This window comes from Saimiri boliviensis, chromosome 16 (genome assembly GCF_048565385.1).
Source record: "Saimiri boliviensis isolate mSaiBol1 chromosome 16, mSaiBol1.pri, whole genome shotgun sequence".
Classification (NCBI taxonomy): Eukaryota; Metazoa; Chordata; class Mammalia; order Primates; family Cebidae; genus Saimiri; species Saimiri boliviensis.
Window position 1 is genome coordinate 53,914,014 of NC_133464.1, and position 18,125 is coordinate 53,932,138.

Here is an 18,125-nt window from a genome sequence, read left to right on the forward strand (position 1 = left end):
ACTGAGGCTCCAGAGGAAGGTCTTCAAGACTCAGACTTTAGTAATAGATTAAAAGAAGTTCATCACTTGTGTCTTTAATTAATGCACACTTATACGTAGACATATAGCTTAGAAGGTATAGAAACTTGGGAAAACTTTGTAATTTTGAGTTGGTCTGGTGATAATTTCTAGGCCTTCTACCTGTAACCGGTTATAACAATGAAAACTCCCTTCTATCCCTGTGGAGTTCATCTGCATCTCATTAGTGGGCTGCAAGTATAAGCAGCCTGACCCTTAGTTTGGTCTGGTAATAAGCTGTGGTAAAAGTTGTAGGCTGTTTAGACTCAAACTGTGAACCTGGAAGGAGTGCTCAGGTATCACAGGTGGTAGATTATATTTTGCTGTCTGCAGGAGCATGGACCCTGCATTCTATCTCAGATGGTAGAGCTAGACCAGGACGGTTTGCACTCAGGCCTCCAGTGGCATGGCAATGTACCAGCTCTGGCAGGCAGTGCGTGAGGCAATCCTCAGGTACCTGGAAGAATGCTGAGGTGAGGGACAGGAGCTGCTGCAGTGATATTCTTTCACAGTGAGGGTGGGGCCAGCCCCAGTGGCCACAATTTTGGTAAATGGGGCATGCGCATTCCTCTCCTGTCCCAATTTAGGCAGCACTAAATCCCCAGTCCTAGTTATTACAGTCAACCTGGGTGAATCATCAGACTCAGCAGTCCATGTCCAGGCTACATTTCAGGGCAGCCTGTAGGAGCCCTTGCTTAGCTCAAGACCAAGCCTCTGCAGCAAGTCGCCACTCCAGTCCTAGCAGGGCACCACTTTCTTAGTGCCAGGAGTCATAGTCCCAGCTGTGGGAACCTACCCGCCAACTGTTGCCCTAGTTCTGCAAACAACAGCCCAGGTTTCCTCAGTGCCTAACACTAGTGCCTCTACTTCCCAGGACAGCACAAAGCCTATTAAAAGCTAGTATGGAAAATGGCATTTTGCTGTAGCTGCTTAGGTTTTAGAAAGGATGAGAAACTCACAGTGAGTTCTCTTTCTGAAGCAGTTGTTTCTCATAGTCTCATGGCCACTCCCTAAATTAGATTCAAGGCTTTGACAGGTCAGGATGCTTTCTCATGGCCTGGATTGTACAATTCCCTTGTGGGAACATGGACTGCAGAAAGACTCTCTTTCACTTTCTCCCCGTATTAGTGAGGCACTCCAAGTTTATGGCTGGTCCGAGCAAAGCAGCCTACCCATTTTCCTTCTCCTTTCTAGTTTTTGGTGTTACTTGTCAGTTTTTTGTTGAACTCTTGTGTGTTCTCTTGAATAATGTATTCAAAATGTGATCATCTACACATTATTTTAGGTTTTCTAAGTGGATGAGGAATGTACAAAATGATTCCAATGAGCCATCTTGAGAAAGGTGATATATTTTTAAATCTCATAGGAATTTGTGATCAAGAAAAGTGTTATTTTCTAAAAATGTAAATAGACTTGAATAACAAACATTTTATGTCAGCAGAAATTTCTCAAATTCGATTACCATAGACAGTTTCTAAATTTTAATTTATTGATATGCAAGTTAATCCATTTAATTAGTTCTTCTCTCAACTGTCATTGAGACCCAATTGTGGTTTCATTTCCAACCCATTATACTAATGAGTAAGTTACATTTGAAGAGTCTGTTACTAGTATGCCTTGTTCTCAGACTTGAGATACAGCTACTCTGATAATTCTTATCTTCTTAATAATGTAAGGAACAGAAAATAAATTATCAAGTATAATGTAGTAACTTTTGTGGTGTATGTATATGTTTCTGCCAAAATCTCCAATAATAATCTCCAATATTGGAAGTGAGGCCTGATGAGATTTAATTACACCTTGGGGACAGATTTCCCCTTGCTGTTCTCATGGTAATGAGTTCTCATGAGATCTCCTTGTTTAAAAGTGTGTGGCAACTCCCCATTCCCTCTCTTCCTCCAATTCTGGCCTTGTTAGTCATACCTGCTTCCCGTTCGGCCTCTGCCATGATTGTAAATTTCTTGAGATCTCTCCAGCCATGTTTCATGTTATAACCTGTGGAACTATGAACCAATTCAGCTAATTATAAATTATCCAGGCCCAGGTATTTCTTATAGCAGTATGAGAACAAACTAATTCAGAAAATTGCTACCTAGGAGTGGGGCATGGCTTAAAAACATACCTGAAAATGTGGAAGTGAATTTGGAACTTGATAAGGAGCAGAGGTTGGAAGGATGCCTCAGAAGGAGACGTAATGATAAGGGAAAGTTTGGAATTTTTTAGAGATTTGTTAAATTTTTGTGACCAAAATGCTGATAGTGATATGGACAATGAAGTCCAGGCTGAGAAGGTCTCAGATGGAGATGAGGAACTTACTGGAAAGTAGAGCAAAGGTTACTTTTGTTATGCATTAGCAAAGAAGTTGGAGACATTGTGCCCCTGCCTAGGAATCTGGGGAACTTTAAACGTGACAGTGATGATTTCAGGTATCTGGCAGAGGAAATTTTTAATAAACAAAACGTGTTCAGGAAATACCCTGGCTGCTTCCAGAAGCCTATGCTCATATGTATGAGCAAATAAATGATGTAAAACTTGAACTTACATTTACAAAGGAAGTAGTGCATAAAAATTTGAAAAATTTGCAGGCTGGTCATGTGTTAGAAAAGAAAAACCCATTTTCATGGGAGGGATTTAAGCAGGCTGCAGATATCTGCATAACTAAAAGGAAGTCAAGTACTAATAGTCAAAACAATGGGGAAAGGGCCCTGAAGTCATTTCAGAGACAGGCCCTCCCATCACAGGACTGGAGGTTTAGGTAGGAATAATAGTTTCCTGTACCAGTCCCAGGACTCTGCTGTCCTGTGCAGCCTCAGGACACTGTTCCTTGTATCTCTGTCATTCCAGAGGCTCAAAGGGGCCAAAGTACAGCCTGGGCCATTGCTTCAGACTGTAAGCCTTGGTAGTTTGTACATGGTGTTAAGCTTACAGGTGCACAGAGTGCAAAAGTTGAGGCTTGGGAGCATTCATTTAAATTTTAGATGTATGGAAAAGCCTGTATGTACAGACAGAAGCATGCTGCAAAGGAAAGCCTTCATGGCAAACCTCTACTAGGTCAGTGTAAAGGGAAAATGTGAAGTTAGAGCACCCACACAGTGTCCCTACTGGGTACTTTATAGTGGAGCTATGAGAAGAGTGCCACTGTCCTCCAGACCCCAGAGTGGTAGCTCCACCACCAGTTTGCACCATGTGCCTGGAAAAGCTGCAGACACTCAATGTCAGCCATTGACAGTAGCCATGGGAGGTGAGCCCTGCAGAGCCACAGGGGCAGAGCTACCCAAAGCCTTAAGAGCCCACTCCTTGCAACAGTGTGACCTGAATGTGAAACATGGAATCAAAGTAGATTATTTTGGAGCTTTAAGAGTTAATGACTGCCCTATTGGAGTCCTGGAGCCCCTTTCTGTTGGCTGATTTTGAAACAGGAGTATCTACCCGATGCCTGTTTCCCCACTATACTTTAGAAGTAACTAACTTGTTTCTGATTTCACAGGCTAAAGTCAGACTTGCCTTCACTCAAATTAGACTTGGGACTTTGGACTTTTGAATTAAGGCTGAAATGAGTTAAAACTTGAGGGACTGCTGAGAAGGGATGACTGTATTTTGCCATGTGAGAAGGACGTGAGATTTGGGAGTGACCAGGGGCAGAATGATATGGTTTGGATGTGTGTCCCTGCCCAACTCTCTGTTAAATTATGCCCCCACCCCCCGGTGTTAAAAGAGAGGCCTGGTGGGAGGTGAGTGGATCATTAGTACAGATTTTCTCCTTGCTGTTCCCATGATACTGAATGAGTTCTTATGAGAGATCTGGTTATTGAAACGTGTATAGCAAGTACCTCCCACTTCTCTTTTACTCCTGCTTCAGCTATGAAAGTTGTACCTGGTTTTCCTTTGCCTTCTGCCATGATTGTAAGTTTCCTGAGGCCTCCCCAGACATATTTCTTGTATAGCCTGAAGAATCATGAGCCAATTAAACCTCTTTTCTTTATAAATTTCTGTCATTAATTTGTCATTCCTTTCAATATGACAGAAGACTCAAAACAGGGATGACTTCTCCCTGTAATGATTTTTCATAAGTTAGTAAAATGACAAAATGGGAAACAAATAGCTTTCTCTGACAAATGTACTTTCATTTATCTGGATATTTGAGTTATTTACTGAATATATGTTTTCTAAACTTTAAGCATAATTGGGTATATATAATTTTATCATTTTATAAGAAAAACCTTAATATAAAAATTGGTAAAAATTTTCACCATAACAACATGTGGTTGAGTATATATCATTTTTAATCTATAAAATTTTAAGAAAACTACTTTGTTATGACAGATTCTAGAGTCAATAATATCTTTTAAAAGGTGTTTTGGAAACTTTTGAAGAAATAAGTTGTTAAGAGCTGATTTGAGCTGGAGTCAACTGAGGTACCATGTGTTGGATTAGACGATTAAGATGACAAGCCAAAATAAAAATAACAGTCAAGACTGTAATCACTTGCTGCAATAGTATAAGCAACATGAGAAAGTGCTAGCTCCACCAATGTTTAGGACTAGTGCCAGATTAGAGTCTGGTTTCTCACTACAGATGTTGGTGGGATGGAATGGAGAGATGGCTCACTGCTGAGGCTGCTCTGGACAAAAGGATACTGCCATTTCATGGACCAGGGAGAGAGAAAGTAAAATGACTAGTAATGGAAAAAGTACTGAGTACTGAGTCAGAGTGGGGAAAAAATGTCTTCAAAATCCCTCGTCCCCCAACCACGAAAGGGTCTTGGTGAGAAGCCTCTGCCAATGGTCCAGACAATACTGTTTTCAGATGGAGGTATCAAGACTGGAAATGCAGGATGCAAAGGTTATGATTGGCCTTAGGGACTGAATTCTTTGAGTTCAGAAACTGCAATGCATTGATTATGCACCAAGTCTGGTGTGGGGAAGGCAGTGTTCCTAGTGCTCTTAACTTCATGTTTTCATGTGTGTTTACTTCTGTATTAGTCAGCTTGGGCTGCCAAAAATATATCACAGACCTAGTGGTCTAAATAACAAAAATTTGTTCTGGAGGATTAGAAGTCCAAAATTATGGTGCTGGCAAGGTAAGTTTCATTCTGAGTCCACCCTTCCTGGCTTGTAGATAGCAATGATCTCATTTTGTGTTCATTTGACCTTTTCTTTGTGCCTGTGGAGAGAGCAAATTAGCTCTCAAGTGTCTCTTTTTGTAAGAACCCTAATCCCAGTGGACCTCATTTAACCTTAATTATGCCCATAAAGGTCCTATATCCAAATATAGTCACATGGGTGAGTTAGGGCTTCAACATATAAATTTGAGAGGACACAAATATTCATTCCATAACAATTTATTTTGACTTTAATTGAAGAGACTCTCCACAAAGCCAACTGCAAGAAATAAAGAATATAATTAAAATTACTTTATAGTCATAATATAAAATAACCACTTTCAGATTTTTAAGAAAAGATAAATGAAAATTTATTAGTTATTTCATTTATAAAATAAACAGGAAGTATAATAAATAATTCTGATTTATCTTTATATATTAACTGATAATAAAGATGAGTTTATGGTAGTAGCTATGGGTTTGGTGGTAAAGGGGAACTGAGAAAATTCATAAGGTTGATATTTGAAACTACAGATATTGTGAATCAAAACTGTAAACTGTGTTTGTGACTTCCTATGCATTTATGCATTTATATAAATATATAAGCAGATACAAATATTAGTAGATATATAGCTATATCAATACAGATATATTCCATGATATTTTTCATTTAAAATTTGAATTTGGTGTAGTATTTGCTTTCCTTCTCCTATGTACTCTCTGAATATTTTGAATACATATGCAGCATTCTTAATAATCAGGGACACTTGTTTGGATACATTATTAAGTTCATGTTAGGAAAATATGTATGTATTTATAGGATTTTTAATAGCTAAGGTGGTTAACACTATAGGAGACTACATATTAAAGTTATTAAATTGTAGAGTCACAATAAGGACATTTGCAGTGATTTTATTAAAGTTATATTGTGCTAGTGCTAATCTCCTACTACAATTTATTGTAATTCATTCTGAAATATTCTGCTATTGGTGACGTTTCAGAGTGTTTTTAGTTTTAAGATAAAACTTAAATTGAGAACACTTATTTCATAATCGCTAAAAAAGAAAAATGTAGACCAACATAGTTTTCAAATGTTTCAGGACAAGAATGCATGTGTTTGGGTTGTTCTGATTTTAATCCTATATAATGATATAGCTTGGAAAAATGACAAAGTGTATACAAGTTTTAGTTTCTCATTTCATTAAAAGAGAAAAATAATAAGGTTTGAAATATAATTTTAACACAATCTACCATGTAAAATATGAGTTTTATAAAAATCTTAAATTTCTCATGCAGTTCTATGATTCAGTATAACTATATTCTATTTATTTATTATATTCATTGCATGTAATCTCATTTAAGATTTTAACATAAAAGAATATTTCTTCAATATTCACGAGGCCATATGTCTGCCTTTATGCCAATGTTTATCCATTTCATTCATTTCAGTTCTAATATGGCTCCTACAGATAAAATATGTATTTATAGACTATTATAGCAAAATTATTATTTCATTTATTTCATCTGTAATGTTCTTGGTGTCTATCTATAACATTCTACTTATTAAGTATCTTCCCTGACGTAAATGTGCCAATTTGTACTCATGGAAGTGTTGATGCATATGACTGTTTTGAAAGTAGAAGCTAAATTGAGATTATGCAGTTGCTCATGCTGAAATACATTTTCAATTATTTTTAATTTTGCAAAATATTATTGTAATTGAATTTAGCTAATAGCTGCCACTTAAAAGTGGTTCATAGAAATCTGCTTTTCTATCTCTTAGTTACTGAAATAACAACAAAATTAAGCTGATTAATAGAAAAAAAAAAAAAAAAACTGGCTAAATGGATGGCCAGCTCAAGAATGGGATTCTAAATCATTAGAATTTAATATTTTGTTTGAGAAAAAATTCTAAATATTTTATAGGTTCTGAATGAGACTGTTTGAAAGAAAAGTAGCAAACCTGTACAGTTGCAACAATGTTAAAATCTTTGATGAGGAATGGCATTGAACCTATTACTGAATTCAAGGATGATAAATTGAAACCATATGAAACAAAAATATAAAAAACAAAATGAAACCTCAGTTGGAATCACATTCTATATAGTATTTACTTAACACTTAATAAAACTCTATTTATTTAATTCACATGAACATTTCCTAGTGGGCATCTCAGTTGTCATATTGTCTCCATACACCTTCCCTAAGAATTTTCTATCCCCACAGCAAATAATAAAATGGTGATTCTACCAAGCTCATTAGCACTCCATACCCTTTGAGTTAATTTTGTTTGCTTTGGACTAAATAGCTAATCACTTCATGTAGTCTTCAAAGGTACAACCTAGGATATGTCACAGAAAAGAGATATTCTTTATTCCAGATACAAACTAAAGAAAAAAGTAATCAAGAATAGAAAAAGGAAACTTTGAAGATGGTACTAACAAGTGTGAAATAATGAGCATTCCTAGGCTATGATTGTTATTTGTGATAGTAAACAGAAACTTGATTTACAACAAGGTTATGTCCTGATAAGCCTATCATAAGTTAAAAATATTTTAGGTTGAAAATAAACTTTATTCCATCTAAGTTACCACCAGATATCCTAGCCCACCTCAACAGTGCTCAGAACACTTGCACTAGCCTAGAGTTGGAAAAAGTCACCTAATACAAAGCCTATTTTATAATAAAGTATTGAATTTCTCATATAATTTATTAAATACTCAGAGTGAAAAACAGGATGGTTGTATAGGTCAGTGATCCCCAAACATTTTTGCACCAGGGACTGGTTTCATGTAAGACAATATTGCCACAAGCTGGGGGTTGGGGACAATGGTTTAGGGATGACTCATGTGTTTTGCATTTATTGTGCACTTTATTTCTATTGCTATTACATTGTACCATATAATGAAATAATTTTGCAACTCACCATAATGTAGAATCAGTGGCAGCCCTGAGCTTGTTTTCCTGTAACTAAGCAGTCTCATCTTGGGGTTATGGGAGACAGTGACAGATCATCAAGCATTAGATTCCAATAAGACACATGCATCCTAGATCCCTCACATGCACAGTTCACAATAGAGTTTGCACTCCAATGAGAATCTAATGCCACTGCATCTGACAGGAGGCAGAGCTAAGGTGGTATGTGAGCAATGGGAAGTGACTGTAAATACAGACGAAGCTTTGCTCACTTGCCCACTGCTCACCTCCTTCTGTGCAACCCAGTTCTTAACAGGCCATAGACTGGTACCAGTACTCACCATGTGTAGACACTCACTATTAATATACTGGTATCATGTATAGCCACTTACCATTAATATACTTGTACCATGTATAGGTATTCACCATTAATATACACAGCTGAAAGCACCCTGGGCCTGAAGAATATTTGAAGCAACAAACTAGAGTTAGTGGATGGATGATTGGGATTCTGTAGTGATAGAATCATCCATTTCTCTCTCTTCTGTTGAGGGTTGAGAATACCTGGTAGAAAACACTGAGGCATCAGCACTTGATGATTTAGCAAACATCATGTTCTTCAAGAAAATATTCAAGTTTTGATTGTTCCTTTTTATTTCCTCAGCTCTTTATATATATATTTTATACCAAGCAAGTGCATCCTGTAGGTCAAGTTCATCATATTCAGCAAAAGTTTTTGCTGTAATTTTCTTGGTAGTTCAGATATAACTTCTTTCTCTGCCTCAATTTATTTATTGCTTCCTTCTTCCACATTGATCAGCTGCTCATTGGACAGTTCTTCAGCCTCAGTGCCAATAAGCTGATGAATATCCTTTTCATTCATGTTCATTTGTAGCTGTTTCCCAAGCACCACTAACTTGATACCATTTTATCAACAGGAGAATCTTTCTTAATGTCTTTGAATGTGTTCACATGTCTTCAAAACTTCCTTCCAAATAACATTGCTATGTGACCTCTTTCTATTTTGCAGAAATGTTAGCCTTTAGAATCTTTCCCAAAGTGTGGACCAGAATCAGTTATTTTGGCAGCCCAAAAAAATATTTGGTGTACATAGTATGCTATGAATACAGCTCTTGCACCTGGGTCCATTGGTCAAATGAGTGTGATTGTGTTCAGTGGCAAATACACAAACTGCATTGGGATACATGTCACCAGGGGTGTGGTATGGATGCCCAGAGCATTGTGTAATATCAGAAGAATCTCAAGAAAGATGTTTTGTCTACAATATTCTCTTGGCTGCAGAGGAAAACAGTTAAAAACAAGTCTTCAGACAAAGCTAATATAACCTAAACTTTCTTGTTATGATGATGATAAATGGGAAGTGTATGCTTACTCTGGGATTCTTGAAAGTTCTAGGGCTCTCCAAGCGGTAGATTAGGAAAGTCTTTCATTTGAGCTTGATTAAATTTCTACCAAAAAAACCAGAATTCCATGGTTTTTGAATGCCTTGAATCTTGGCATTGCCTTGGACTCTTAATGGATGTATGTATGCTCCTGTATGCACTTCCAGAACAAGCTAATTTCATTGACAACAAACATTTGTTCTGGCAAATATCTCTCCTCCACAATTATCCTATGCAGTTATTTCTTAAAAGCTATGGCACCTTCAGTAATATCATCTGCTGCTTCACCATTGACCTTTACATTATGAAAATTATGACACCTTTTGAGGTGTGGGAACCACCCAGGACATGCTGTAAACATTTTTATATACATCATATCATCAGCACACTATTTTAGCATATCTAAAAGACTTCTTGCCTTTGTCTGGATTGAGAGTAGATGAAACAATATAAACTTCTATATTTTCCATTCATGTGACAAGTAATTTTTCCATATTATCAACCAGCCCAGCTCTTTTCTTTGTATTCAAGTGGATCTTACCTTTTTTGATGATATTACTGCATCAATGATTTTCTTTGTATCCTTTTATATGATCAAGATAATGGATTGCAAAAGTCTTAATTCACATGCAATGGCCATTACTGGCTTGTCACCTTAATGCTGGGCTATTATTTTGAATTTCACCTCAAAAGTAATTGCCTTTCTCTTCTTTTCATCAGAAGCAGGAGACACCAATGAGCATTTTGTAGACATTATGGAATCTAATAACACCAAACTCAACACCCAGAAAACATGGGCACCACAGTCCACGGTAGAATATTGATTTTTTACACCTCATGAATGTATGGCTCATTGAGAGCTGAGGCCCACTGCCGCTGCTCTGCATGGCTAAGGCCTACCATACTCTATATCATTGGCTCAAGAAAAAGTCAAAATTCACAATTTTAGTTTCTACTGCATTTATGTCACTTTTACATCATTGTAAAAATCATTGAAAAATCACAAGTCAAGCCATGTATATTTAATAGGTAGAAAATTAACTACACTTTAGTGAAATTTTTGTCTAAAGTTAATTGATAACCTATGAATGAAAGTTCTGAAGACAATGAGCTGTGGAATAGGTGAAACCATAAAGTCAGAATACGTCTCACAGAAACAACTGAAAGGTGTACGTGAAGCTGAGTCCTTAAACCACTACTCTTCTTATGTAATTGGCTCTAAACAAACCATTTAAAGCAAAACAAGTTCAGCTTAACTTCTTAGTAATAAGAAATATTTTTACTCTTTCTAAACACATATATAGAATGTCATTTAAAATTCTTGGCCCATAGTCATCATTTCAGGGATTCTTAAAGTAATTGGACAAGAAAATCCAAGTAAAAACTTACACCGAAGATTTTATTTTTGAACTGCTTGCAGAGAAATGAGCATTGTGAAAATCAATGGAATGTTATGCAATTAAATAATCAGTGCAACACCATTCCACAAATAAAGGAGTGGGTCGATAATTAAAAGTTGCTTATGTTTTCTGTTTGTAGCCGAAACTCATTTTTCATTCTACTTTTGGCTAGCTAATTCTCTTTAGAGTTCCATATTCTGGACCAGAATTAGATTCTCTACAAAATGGGTGAATTATGGTTCATTTAGTAGCATTTAAAGATTTTTGTCTACTATCCAAAAATGTAAAGTTTTGCCCTTTATCATTTCAATACAATTTGTCAGTTTTGTAATTTATATGGAATACACAATCATGAATACTATATATATGTGGTAGCTGTTAACCATTGCTCTCAGGAGCCATGCCACATTTAAGTTTTTGTTTTTGTGCCAGAAGCACTGAGAAGTCAAATGATAAATGTGACTCATGCTCCTGGAAGTTGGTTTTATCAATGTTAAATATTCATGTTTTCTTTTTATGCAGAAAAATCAAGTATCATGTTAAATGGAAATATAAAAAGATTGCATTTATTAAGGTAAAAGGGGAGAATTTACAAATATATTGACCCTTTAGTAGAGCATATTAGACTTAAGCCCCATATTTTATCACCATATTAAGCAATTAATTCACATCGAATTCTTGGTTCAAATGATTTTCCCACCTTTGGCAAAGTCATCCAGGAGAACTTCAATGTAATATCATAAAGGAATGCCAGGATTTGATAAAATAGGCATTTTTCAATATAATTTAAAGGTAAGTAGCAAACAAAATCCCACATGTTAAATTTGACCTACATGTGTGTTTTGTTTAGACAAAATACAATTTAAAATTTTTGTTTTAAATCAATCTCTGATTTAAAGTGAAGAACACATTCTAGTTGCCACAAACTCCAGCCTTTACTATAGTTTACCTCCACTTGCTTCACTTGTTTGGAGTACTAGTATACAAATCAGCATCCTTTGCTTTATAAGCCAGAGAGCGTCGACACAGAAATGCCAAACCATAGAATGAAACTACACTGGTTTCTTTAAAGGAGCCATATCAAACATCATACAAATGCAAGCACAGTTGGTTTCACAGGTTGTACCACAGTTGCCATTTGTCTATAGTAAAATTAATAAAACAGAGGAACACTTACAAACAATGGATCTTAAAGGGAAGCCCCATTTATAATAGAGTCCAAGTCATCTGCAAGCAACCACCAAATCCAGATATAAAAGAAGGATGAAGGAATGGTGCAAAGATTTTATTACTAGCCATGCACCAAATGAGAAGAGGGAAAGGGGCTCACAAAATTTAATGATTTCTTGAGATCATAGATAAATGAGGCATGATTAAAATGAGACTATGAAATATCTGTCAAAAAAGTCTGGATTTAATAAAAATGTGTGTATTTAAACAATTATACTTAATATCTACATTTTGCTAGGGTCATTTATCAGTCACACAATTCCTGGAATCAGAAATAATGTGGGTCAAATTTCAGTGAGATAAACAGATACTCTGGAATCAGAAAAGTGTGGTTCAAATTTCAGTCAGATAAACTTGAATTTTTACCCAAGAAGATGAGATTTCATTGGTGAGGCTGTAAGAATAACATTTATTAGTGACAGGAAAACCACTTTTTTATGTTTCATAAAATAGTTTCAGTAGTTTTCAAAACGTTGCTGAAGGCAAATGAAATCTGAAACAACGTAACTTTTACTCCTTGCCCCTTTGCAGTGAGTTAGGAAGTTCCTTGACTTTATTAAAGAAAGCAAGAATTATAGAAAAAAATCTCCAAGTGATTTAAAAACTCTTTTCTTTTTTCAATGCATGCTGTCTTTCTTTTATCTTCTTTCTCATGCCTCTTTGTCTAATAGGTTTTTCCTTCTGGGAAAAGATTGAATGCTAATGTGTCAGTGTTTGCCTGTTAAACGTGATGTCCTAAGCAACCTACTAGTTCATTAATCAGACTGTTCAGGGAATGTGTATTACAGCTAGGGCCCTTAAGTATAAATGCTAAATGTGTGTATAAATAGACAGGTCAGGACTGTGATTCCTTATATATTTTTAAATTTTTTTATATTATACTTACTCTTCTTAGTTTCTTTCCAATAGCATATGTATCCCAAATTAACATGTCTCTCTTAAACAAATGTAACTTCAATAATAAGATTTTTTCAATGATATAATTTTAGAACAAGGAGTGGGACTAGGAATTATTCTCTTAGAAATTGTGTAACTGAGAGATAAATGACCCTGGAGATAGAAAAGGTATGAATTTAATCACTTATGACCCAGCATACAAACCCCTGTTATGTTCAGCACATTTTCTCCGGACCTCTATGACTGAAGACATAACATTTAAACATTATTTTGTGTGTGTGTGTGTGTGTGTGTGTGTGTGTGTGTGTGTGTACACTTATCTTAAAGTAGGGGATCAGAACAAAACTATACAAGTCGTTTCAGGGACAATGTCTAGTATAAAATCCAAAACCAAATAGAAACATTCTCCTTTTTCAATATGACTCCTTTTGTCACTCAAAATAGACTCACATAGTTAGATAATTCAACATAGCTTCCTCCAGAAAAATCTAGACTCCAGTATTGGCCCTAGCTGATGATGAAATAAAAGTACATTTCCAGAGTTTTATTTCATTATCATACAATGCTTCCTCCCAATGAGAAAAAAAAAAATGTACTCAAGCTGAAAGAAGAAAGAAAAGAAAGAACGAGAAAGAAAGAAAGAATGGAAGAAAGAAAGAAAAAGAAAGAAAGCAAGCAACAAAAATAACAAAAAACAGCAGAATTAAAATGCCCTGGTTTGATTAAAAAAAAAAAAGATTTATTTTACTGCCATAGCATTTGGCATATTTAATAAACAATGACAGGTAACAATAAGAATCTATAGTTAATTTGCATAGTGTGTAAGTATCCAATATTAAAATTTTTGTTCCATGAAATAATGTGAAGCCTTTATAGATTTAAGAATACAGAAGTGGCCGGGCGCGGTGGCTCAAGCCTGTAATCCCAGCACTTTGGGAGGCCGAGGCGGGTGGATCACGAGGTCAAGAGATCGAGACCATCCTGGTCAACATGGTGAAACCCCGTCTCTACTAAAAATATAAAAAAATTAGCTGGGCATGGTGGTGTGTGCCTGTAATCTCAGCTACTCAGGAGGCTGAGGCAGGAGAATTGCCTGAACCCAGGAGGCGGAGGTTGTGTTGAGCTGAGATCGCGCCATTGCACTCCAGCCTGGGTAACAAGAGTGAAACTCTGTCTCAAAAAAAAAAAAAAAAAAAAAAAAAAAAAAAAAAAAAAAGAATACAGAAGTATGCACAGAAATGTCCCTCTGTTACTGTTTTTATTATTATTTTAAAAAGAGAAATTTATAATCCAGTGAATGTAAAATTATAAAACTGATACCACAGGAATATAAAGATCATTCAAGCCTGCTATGAATATCTTTATTCACATAAACTAGAAAATCTACCAGAGATGGATAAATTCCTGGAAATATTTTACCCTCCTAGATTAAACTAGGAAGAAATAGAAACTTTGAACAGACAATAACAAGCAGTGAGATTGAAATGGTAATTAAAAAGTTACCAACAAAAAAATCCAGGACCAGACAGATCCACAGCTGAATTCTATCAGACATTCAAAGAAGAATTGGTACCAATCCTTTGACAGGATCTAAAAGACAGAGAAAGATGGAATCCTCCCTAGGTCATTCTATGAAGCCAGTATCACCCAATACCCAAATGAGGAAAAGACATAACAACGGAAACTACAGACCAATATGTCTGATGAGCATAGATGTACAAATCCTCAACAAAATACTAGCTAACCAAATCCAACAGTATATCAAAAAGATAATACATCATAATTAAGTGGTTTTCATACCAAGGATGAAGTGATGGTTTAACATTCATAAGTCAATAAATGTGATATACCACATAAACAGAATTTTTAAAAATTATATGATCATCCCAATAGACACAGAAAAAGTTTTGACAAAATTCAGCATCCCTGTATGATTAAAACCCTCAGCAAAATTGGCATAGAAGGGATATACCTTAAGGTAATAAAAGCCATCTGTGACAAACCCACAGTCAACATTATACTGAATGTGGACGTGTTGAAAGCATTCCCCCTGAGAAATGAAAAAAGACAAGAATGCTCATTTTCACCACTTCTATTTAACATAGTACTGGAAGTCTTAGCAAGAGCAGGCAAAAGAAACAAAGAGCATCTAAATCAGTAATGAGGAAGTCAAACTGTGGCTGTTTTTCTGGTAATATGATCATATGAGTAGAAAACTCTAAAGACTCATCCAAAAAGTCCTAGAACTGGTGAGTTCTTCCCCACAAAAGAATATTTGCTAGATAGCTTTTTACATAGTCCAGTATCTCTAAAATTTGAACGTAAGTTGACTATATACATGTCTCCTTCTTCCTCATATCAAGAGAAATTATGTTATTACTTGTACATAGACATATCTCAAATCAATTAAGGCTCAATTTATATTATGAGCATAATCAACCTCTAAATAACATTTTATTCATGAAAATAAAGTCTTTCAGATTAAGTATTATTTTGCAGTTAAATTATATGATATTTTAAATTAAAATTAGTTTTCAAAATGATTTTAATCTTTAATTTTATTAGAGATAAAAATAGTAATATAACAAGAAAACCTTTTGAGTGATATGAAAATTGTAAATCTTAATGCATTCATTCAATATGATTTATTCAAGATTAAGCTAAAGATTAAGTTCCCTATATTGATCTTATCATCTCACCAATAGTTTTGGAAGAAAGTAACTCTTTTTATATATCTATCTTAGGTAGATAGATGTAAATAGAAGCTTAATGTGTCTTTCAATATTAATTTAAAAAATTATTTTATATGGGAATTTATTATTTTACTATTTACAATTGTTATAAGATATATTTTTGAATAAATACAACAACACACTTCCAAAAGCCATAAAAAATTATATTACCAGAACTACAATAAGTAGGATGAGGACTAATAAGTATATACAGACAGTGCATTAACATTATCCACTAATTTTCTATGGGAAAAAAATTCTAAGGTATGGTTTATATTTTAGATCCATGGTCTGCTAATGGTAACTCAAGGGCTGTCCTTTCACAAATTTTATCAAATTGGTTTAAAATATTTGTGATAAAATTGAATCATTTGGTTAAAAAACATTCCTTACAAGAAATAGACTTTTTATTTTTACAGTTAGAAGTTGCCTCTTTTTGGAGGAGCAAACTAATTTCCGTTCCTCATTCCTCAGCAGTGATTCTATGCTGTAATTGTGTTTACTCTCACTTGATTTTATCTATCACATTACCAATTACATTTATTTCTCTAAACAATATATTATTTTGTTTCATATGTTTTCAAAATAAAATCATGTTGAATTTATTCTCTTGCAGCTTGTTTTCTTTCTATATTATGTTATTGAGACTTATCTACATTGTTGAATATAAAATTTAGTTTGCATTTACTTTCACATCTTTATCATTTTCAATTGTAGGAATGAAATAAGATGTATTTATATAATCTTCTATCATTTGGACTCTTTCTTATGTTTTGCTCTTGGAATCTATTAATAAAATCATTCTTTACAGGCTTCCTGGTGAACAACTGCAACCTTATTTAGGACATACATCCAGATAAGAAGCTGCTGGATTAGGGTATGTGCATATTTAACTTTACTAGGCTATATTACTTGTTTCTTCTATATATATATCTGTGTCTTTATATACACCACGCAAAAATTTTAGAATACTCTTACATGCTTTGTTCCTTCCTTACCGTTGATATACATTGACAGATATTATAATTTCATGCTAGATTATTATAGCTATATTTTTTCTATGATCTCATCTATTTTAACATTTTAACATGCTTAAAATTATTTAATTGATGTTATTCACATCTCTCACAATATCTTCTGAATTTATTTTATTCTATACATACTTTATCTAAAGTTGTGTTTGAATATTTGACCGTGTATGTCAGATATTCAGGGAATTTGCATGTCTGAGCATACTCTTAATATAATCTCATAATTTTAATGATAGTTCTGTTAACATTCTATTCTTCCAAGACTAAAGTTCACATAAATTTATCTGGTATTATCACTGAAAAATCTTACATTATTCTGATTTTTTAAATAAACATACCCTTTTCTTCTGGAAGATTTTATAATTTTATTTTTTGTCATTGATATTTTACATTTTAATAGTGGTATCAAGGTTTGTAAAATCTTTTATTTCTCCTCTTTGATATTTTAAGGGATCTTTAAATACAAAGGCCAACATGTATTGCTTTAATTGGGTACAATATTTCCATTATCTATTTAGATATTTCTGATGTCCACTTTTTGATATCGTTTCATTCTGTACATCCCATGATCCAGATGTTAATACTTCTCTGTTGGCTTTCAATTCTCTTCACTTTTCTTATAGGTTGTTTATTAGTTTTCATTGTATTCCTGGGAATCTAGGATTCCAGTTTTATATTTCAATTTAATATTCCATGTTGAAATTTGTTCCTCATGGGTAATCATTCTCTAATTATCCTATCTGCCATGGGGTTTTTATTTTAACTCTTCAATTTTCTGTATGTATTTTGCTTTGGTATTTTTTTTTTCTTTTCATTTACCGTAGTACTTATAGATGTATCTCTTTGTGTTTAATTTTTTGCTTCTTATTGAAACTGTGATCCAGCCCATTGATTTTGTTTCTATAAACACAAGTGTTATTAATTTGCTCATGAGCTTATGTTTCTTGCAATAAGCATTAGATAAAGACCACAGGATATCCAACAGTGTGTGTGACCACAATGAAAGGACTAGGTAAAAATAAGTTCTGGAGCAGATAGACCCAGGCATGAGAAAACACCATGAGCAGGCTTCTGAGTTGTGCTGTTTTAATCCTATGTCTCCTAACTCTACAGGGATGAGATGTCACCTCTTAAGGCAGGCTCTGAATGTCCTAAAACAAGGTGCCAATCACTAACACTTGTGGAACTTAGTCACTTTGTAATATTATCCAAGTCATCGTTCTGGTTTTAACGAGTCAGGCATCATTGGCCAAATGGAATTAAATTGTCTACCAGGCGTCCCCAAACTTTTTACACAGGGGGCCAGTTCACTGTCCCTCAGACCATTGGAGGGCCGCCACATACTGTGCTCCTCTCAC